Source organism: Chrysochloris asiatica, unplaced genomic scaffold (assembly GCF_000296735.1).
Source record: "Chrysochloris asiatica unplaced genomic scaffold, ChrAsi1.0 scaffold00135, whole genome shotgun sequence".
Taxonomy (NCBI): domain Eukaryota; kingdom Metazoa; phylum Chordata; class Mammalia; order Afrosoricida; family Chrysochloridae; genus Chrysochloris; species Chrysochloris asiatica.
In genome coordinates, this window is record NW_006408653.1 from 6,574,333 (window position 1) to 6,581,639 (window position 7,307).

General features: G+C 39.5%; 1 pseudogene; it reads right to left on the bottom strand.

The window, feature by feature from the left end:
- Positions 1–5,453: 5,453 nt before the first annotated feature.
- LOC102816777 lies at positions 5,454–6,810 on the bottom strand (annotated as a pseudogene).
- Positions 6,811–7,307: the final 497 nt, after the last annotated feature.

Consider the following 7,307-nt stretch of genomic DNA (forward strand, 5'->3'; position numbering starts at 1 on the left):
GAGTATTCTGGAACACTTAATTGTGCTCATTAGGAATCTTTACATGGACGAAGAGGCAGTTGTTCGAACATGGGAACACTGAATGGTTTAAAATTAAGAAAGGTGTGCGACAGGGTTGTATTCTTTCACCATACTTTTCAAACTGTATGATGAGCAAAAAATCTGAGAAGCTGGGTTATATGAAGAAAAATATGGCATCTGGATTAGAAGAAGACTCATTAATAACCTATGATATGCAGATGATACAATCTTGTTTTCTGAAAGGAAACAAGACTTAAAATACTTACTGATGAAGATCAAAGAGCACAGCCTTCGGTATGGATTGCATCTCAGTGTAAAGAAAACAAAAATCCACACCACTGGACCAATAAACAACATTCTTATCAACAGAGAAAAGATTGAAGTTGTCAAGGACTTCATTTTTCTGATATCAACTATTAACACTCATGTAAAGAAATCAAACGATGTATTGCATTAGGCAAATCTGCAGCACAAGACCTTTTTAAAGTATTGAAGAGCAAAGATGTCAACTTAAGGACTAAGGTGCTTCAATAACCTCATATGCATGCGAAAGCTGGATGTGAATATGGAAGACCGTAGAAGAATTGATACTTTTGAGTTATGGTGTTGAAGGAGAATATTGAAAGTGCCATGGGATGCCAAAAGAACCAACAGATCTATGTTGGAAGAAGTGCAGCCAGAGTGCTCCTTGGAAGCCAAGATGGACAAACTTCATCTCTCATATTTTGGACATATAGTCAGGAGGGACAGGAAGCTGGAGAAGGATATCATTCATGTTTGATAAGGTGGAGGGTCAGAGAAAAAGAGGAAGACCCTCAGCAAGATGGATTGGCAAAGTGGCAGCATCAATGGGCTCAAGCATGGCAACAACTGTGAGGTTGGCCCAGGACCAGGCAGTGTTTCATTTTGTTGTACATAGTGTCGCTATGAGTTGGTACTGACTCGATGACACCTAACGCCAACAAGAACAAGAAGTTTGGGTTCTGTTACCTGTAACAGATGAAAAGAATGTGGGGGATAAAGTGCTTAAGTAGAAGGAATAACGGCAGCTTCTGGAGTTTCCTAAATAAGATGTCAGGCTGGTTGAACTATATGACTAACAGGGGTCAGGGCCTACTGGAATCCGTCCTGTTAGAAGACCAAGGCCATATATATATGAATGGGGTTTAGTCCAAGGGAGAAGAAAAGATTGAACTTAAGTGTTCTAAAAGGTTTATGTGTTTGACTGCCTTATGGATATTGGTTTCTCTGTCAATTATTGTAAAATAGAAACACATGTGTGATAGAAAAGAATATTAGGAATTATGATTATAGAGAGTTTGTAAGCCCACCTTCAGCCTATATTCGATTGGATTTACTTAAAGGGGAGTTAGAATTTGCCCAGAAAGAGTCATGTTTGCTTTAAGTCTTTCTAAAGTATGGCATCTTAGGTGGACCCCTGCAGAACCTTCGGAGTTGGGACACTTACATTTGAAAAGACATACAGATGAACCCATGACTCCTGGGAGAACAGAAGATTCATGATTGAAAGAAATCAGAGAAAAAAGTGGACATTTTGTTTTTTTTTAAATAAAAAGCAAACAACTTGGTTCAAACAAACTATTGGCCTTGGAGGCATTAAGTCCAGAAAAGTCTGTGCCTACCAGAGACACCCCTTCTAGTTCTGAAAGTTTAAGGGAACCAGCAAGCCATATGCTTGCTGGTGAACATCTGTGTCTACTTGTGTGTGGAATTCGGGGAAATGCAGCAATGAAGACATGGGCTGAATTTGGACATGTTCTAGAGAGAAGAGGAAGGGCTGACTGGTCTGAAGTTTAGGGGATTGTGTGAACTTCTGAACCCATGGGCACTGACCTAGCCTCCTGGGGCCAGGACTGAGAGTGAAGGGCCGGCTAGTCTGAAGTTCAGGGAGTTCAAGTTTGTAAACTCCCACACTTGAAGCTTGTACCCATTTGACCTAGCTTGTATGGCTGGGGCTGAATTGTGACCAGAACTCACCCAGATTGTAATAGGATTCTGTGTCAACTTGGCTCTTCCAGGATTTCCAGAGGTTTAACAGTTAAGATGTACTTATTCTCATGGTGATGAAACCTAAGGCATAGTTAACTCTACGATGAGTGAGTGGCTATGAGTGGCCAATCAATCACAAGGATGCTACCTTGAGGGTATGGCCTGTTCTGAATGAACATGAGGGAAAGTCTGTTTCTCTCTCTTTCCTTTTGGGGCCCTGGGGCTCTGCAATTGCAGGCCATTTTCTTGATGACAAACTTCTCTCTATATATACATATATATGTTTCACTGGTTTTGCTTCTTTAGAAAGTATGGCCTAAGACAGTATCTATGGCTCAGTCTCTTGGTGGGATCTTCAGTTGCCAATAACTTTCTGAGTGACTCTTTTTGGATTTCATGTCCTTGACCCACTGGCTGTCCTTTAAGGCCAACCACTTCTCCCAAGTATTTCACTGTAGCCTTGCTCTCAGGTCCTGGTAAGAAGGTATCTGCCTGGACATAGCTAGATTTTTTTCCATGCTGTTTCTGATAAGGGTCAGTGAACCTTGCTTATGAGAGATAATCATGACAACAGATATCTGCCAATGTAGGTTTATCATGCTGCTTAGTGATTTAAAATATATTGCTGTCTCCTCAAAGGCTGGAATCACATCTAATTCATTAATCATCTCTGTAGTTCCTGCACTTAGAATAGTATCTGACATACACTAGGCATGCAATTCATACTTAATGAATGAATTGATGAATGAGTGAATGCAGCTTACATAAAGGTCACCAGTATATGTTGACCTAGTGGATCCATTGTTTATTCAGTTCTTGTCATTGTTAAGTGCCATCTAGTTATTGCTAACTCATAGTAACCCTGTGTAGGATTTCTGAGGAGTTGCTGGTGGATTTGAACCACATACCTTTTTTGTTAGCAGCTAGTACTTAACTACTGCAAAAACCAGGGCTCCACATGTATTCTAACTAGGAGACAAGCGTTGTGCTAACTGCTTCATAAATATTCCTTAATTCTCCCAACAACCTATGAGTCATGATTATTATTATCACTCCCATTTGCAAAATAAAATAAAATAAAATAAAATAAAAAACAACCTGGTTCTCTGAACAGCCAAGTAAATGAAAACAAGTTGGGGATATGATGTTTACACAGTAAAGTTGGAGAAGTACAAGAAACATCTGGAATGTCTTAAATGCCACATGGCAACACATTTGCAATACTCATTCCATTCACAGGGTTTCTGAGTGACAAATGAATACAAATGGGGAATCAGAACTTACCTGGTGCCTTTAATGCAACCTGATTTAAGCACTAAGGAATTTTATCCACTCATCCCTTCATTCAACCAACAAAATGGCATGTCTGCTGTGGGCCAGGAGTTGTACTGTGTGAGGGATAGGGTAAGGAGTGCCAGGAGATGGGGAGACAAACATGTAAATAAATAATTGCCATTTGTGATGCGCGCGACAATGTTGTTGTTAAGTGTTGTTAAATCGGTTCTAACTCATAGCGACTCTGTACCCTGTAAAGGGTTTCTGAGGTTGTACATCTTTGCAGGAGCAGAAAAACTCATCTTTCTCCGATGGAGCAGCTGATCTTGTGATAGGTAGTCCAGCTGATCTTGTGATAGGTAGTCCAGAGCCACCAGTGTGAAAATATTTGAAAGGAGTAGTTTCATTTCACCATTAAGTAAGAAATTTGTAGTTGTTTATGGCTACCCTTTGCTGGGTTAAGAAAGGTTCTTCTATTCTTAATTTGCTAGGAGTTTTTTATTCATTTATTATTATTTTTTAAATCATGAATAGCTGTTGTATTTATTTAACATGTTTTATTAAATTTTTTTTAACATCTATTCTGCTGATCTTTCTATATCTATCAGGGGGCATTTTTCTTCTTTTATTTATTTGTGTTGTAATATTTTCTAATACTAAAATCACCTTCATTTTCCAGGATAAACCATACTTTTATAGACATGTTCAGCCTTTCCTTTTTTGTAATGTTCATTCATTCTTGCTAAGTTGTATATTTGTAAAAATTTATTTTTTCTAAGTTTTTAAAAAGAAGTGCTGGCGGTGTAGTGTGTTATGCATTGGGTTGCTAACTGTAACGTCAGCAGTTCAAATACACTATCAGTCTGTCCTCAGGAGAAAGAGGAGGCTTTCTGCTCCTTTAAAGATCTACAACCTTGGAAAGCCTATACAGGATTGCTCTGAGTTGGAACTCTCTCAGTGGCACACAACCACCATCACCAAGTTTTTAATGTATTGGCATAGAGTTATTCATTATTTTTGAATTTTATATAGCATTTAGATTGATGGCCTCTTCATTCTTATTGTTTATGTACTTTTTCTTGATTAATATTGTAAGAACTCTTTCCATTTTAATAGTCTTTTCAATTATCTTGTTTTTTCTTTCACTCTATTGTGTACTGTGTTTCCATTTGATATGATTTTGCCTTGCCTGTATTACATTCATTTTACTGACTTGGAGTTCAGTCTACCATTATTTTTCTCATTTCATAAAATATAAGTTTAACTCATTAACTATGAATGTTTTCTCCTCTAAGTATTTAAAACAAAAACATTTCCTTCCAAGTAATGTTGTAGTGGTATCCCTCAGGTTTTGAAATGCTGAATTTTCATATGTGCATTCTAGTAGTTTTGAAGTATTATATAATTACCTAATTTCCATTGTGATTATTTTAAATTAGTCAATATTTATTTCTTTTATTGTGGCAGTGGTGGTCATTGTCTGCTGTGGGTTCAACTCCTACAAATAGTGATCCTGCACTTCACAACAGATAGGACTTCTGATATGGTGTTGTAGGATAAACACGTGACTGCAAGGTCGGTTTGAACTGCAGAAAGCCTCATTTTCCTCCCGCAGATTTGAATTGCTAACCTTGCAGTTTGTAGCCCAACTTGTAACACACTATGCTACAAGAGCTCTTTATTTTATTGAGGTAAGTATATATATAACAAAAATAGCCATTTTCACTTATTTTTATTTAAGCATTTACAATTTGGTTGGTGGTGGTTGTGTGCCATCGAATCAGTTCTGACTCATAGTAACCTTGTATAGGGTTTCTGAGGCTGTATATCTTTCTTAGTTTTTTTTCTCTCTCTAATTAAATTTTGTTTTAATGGGTCTCAAAATTCTGTGACAAATTTTTGGTCAAGTTGTTTCCATTTAAAATGTACTGATTTAAAAAACTAATAACTTAAAACTGCCACACACACAAAAGAAACAAATGGTCCACATAACATTCCTTTCCTTCTGAAGGTTTTACGATGCATTGCTATCATTAACCAGTCTTTTACTATTAAACTTAAATGTCCAATTGAGACAAACACTTCTGAGACCGTTCTTCCACCACTGATTAAGCCTGTAGTGGCAGGTGTGAAAGGTAATTTTCATCTCATCCAGCCTTCTGAGCTTTCTGAACAGACTTGGTGACTTTGCCAGCTCCAGCAGCCTTTTTGTCCACTGCCTTGATGACACCCACAGTAACAGTCTGTCTCATATCACAAACAGTGAAATGACCCAGAGGAGGGTAGTCTGAGAAGCTTTCAACCGGGAACCATGTCAACAATGGCAGCATCACCAGACTTCAAGAACTTGGGACCATCCTCTAGCTTCTTACCAGACAGGCGATCAATCTTCTTGAGCTCAGCAAACTTGCACGCAAGGTGAGCTGTGTGACAATCCAGCACAGGTGCATATCCACCACTGATTTGGCCTGGATGGTTCAGGATGATCACCTGTGCAGTGAAGCAAGCTGCTTCCATTTTTGCTGTCACCAGCCACATTGCCATGGTGAACATCTTTGACAGAGATGTTCTTGACATTGAAGCCTACATTGTCCCCAGGCAGAGCTTCACTCAAAGCCTCATGGTGCATTTCAGCAGATTTTACTTCAGTGGTAACATTGACCGGAGCAAAGGTGACCACCATGCCTGGTTTGAGAACACCAGTCTCCACTCTGCCCACAGGGACAGTGCCAATACCACCAATTTGGTAGACATCCTGGAGAGGCAGACACAGGGGCTTGTCAGTTGGATGAGTCGGTGGCAGGATGCAATCCAGAGCTTCAAGCAATGTGGTTCCACTGGCATTGCCATCTTTACTGGTGACTTTCCATCCCTTGAACCAAGGCATGTTAGCACTTGGCTCCAACATATTGTCACCAGTCTAACCAGAAATTGGCACAAATGCTACTGTGTCAGGGTTGTAGCCAATTTTCTTAATGTAGGTGCTGACTTCCTTAACGGTTTCCTCGTATCTCTTCTGGCTGTAGGGTGGCTCAGTGGAATCCATTTTATGAACACCAACAATTAGCTGTTTCATAGCCAGTGTAAAGTCAGAGGGCATGCTCATGGGTCTGCCCATTCTTAGAGATACCAGCTTCAAATTCACCAACACCAGCAGCAACAATCAGGACAGCACAGTCAGCCTGTGAGGTTCCTGTAATCGTGTTTTTGATAAAGTCTCGGTGTCCTGGGGCATCAATGATGGTCACATACTACTTGCTGGTCTCAATTTCCACAGGGAGATATCAATGGTGATGCCTCACTCACGTTCAGCTTTCAGTTTATTCCAGACCCAGGCATACTTGAAGGGGCCCTTCCCCATCTCAGCAGCTTCCTTCTCAAATTTTTCGATGGTTCTTTTGTCAATTCCAACACATTTGTAGATCAGATGGCCAGTAGTGGTTGACTTGCCGAGTCAACATGTCCAATAACAACAATGTTGATATGGGTCTCTTCCTTTCCCATTTTGGTTTAGGTTTTGTAATGGTTTTCACCAACACCTGTATTCTGGTGGCAAACCCATTGCAAAAAATAAGGCTGTATATCTTTGCAAGAGCAGAAAGCCTCATCTTTTTCCTGAGGAGTGACTGGCAGATTCAAACTACTGACCTTGTGGTTAGCAGTGCAGCTCTTAATACACAATAGTGATTTTTATGCTCTGTTAACCATCATCATCATTTGTTTCTAAAATTTTCATCCTCTCCTAAGCTCATTGCTCCCAAGCAATGATCTTCCTTTACGTTCCACCTCTGATAATCACTACTAGACTTTGTTCTCTACAGATTTGCCTCGTCTTGATATTTCATATAAGTCTGATTGTAGATTTGTCTTTTTGTGATTTCATTCAGCAAAATGTTTTTATGGTTCATTCAAGTTATAGGACATATTAGGGCTTCATTTCCATTGTACGTTGTAACAGTGTCATGGGGGGCAGGGACAACACCTAACCTCCTCTAACCATA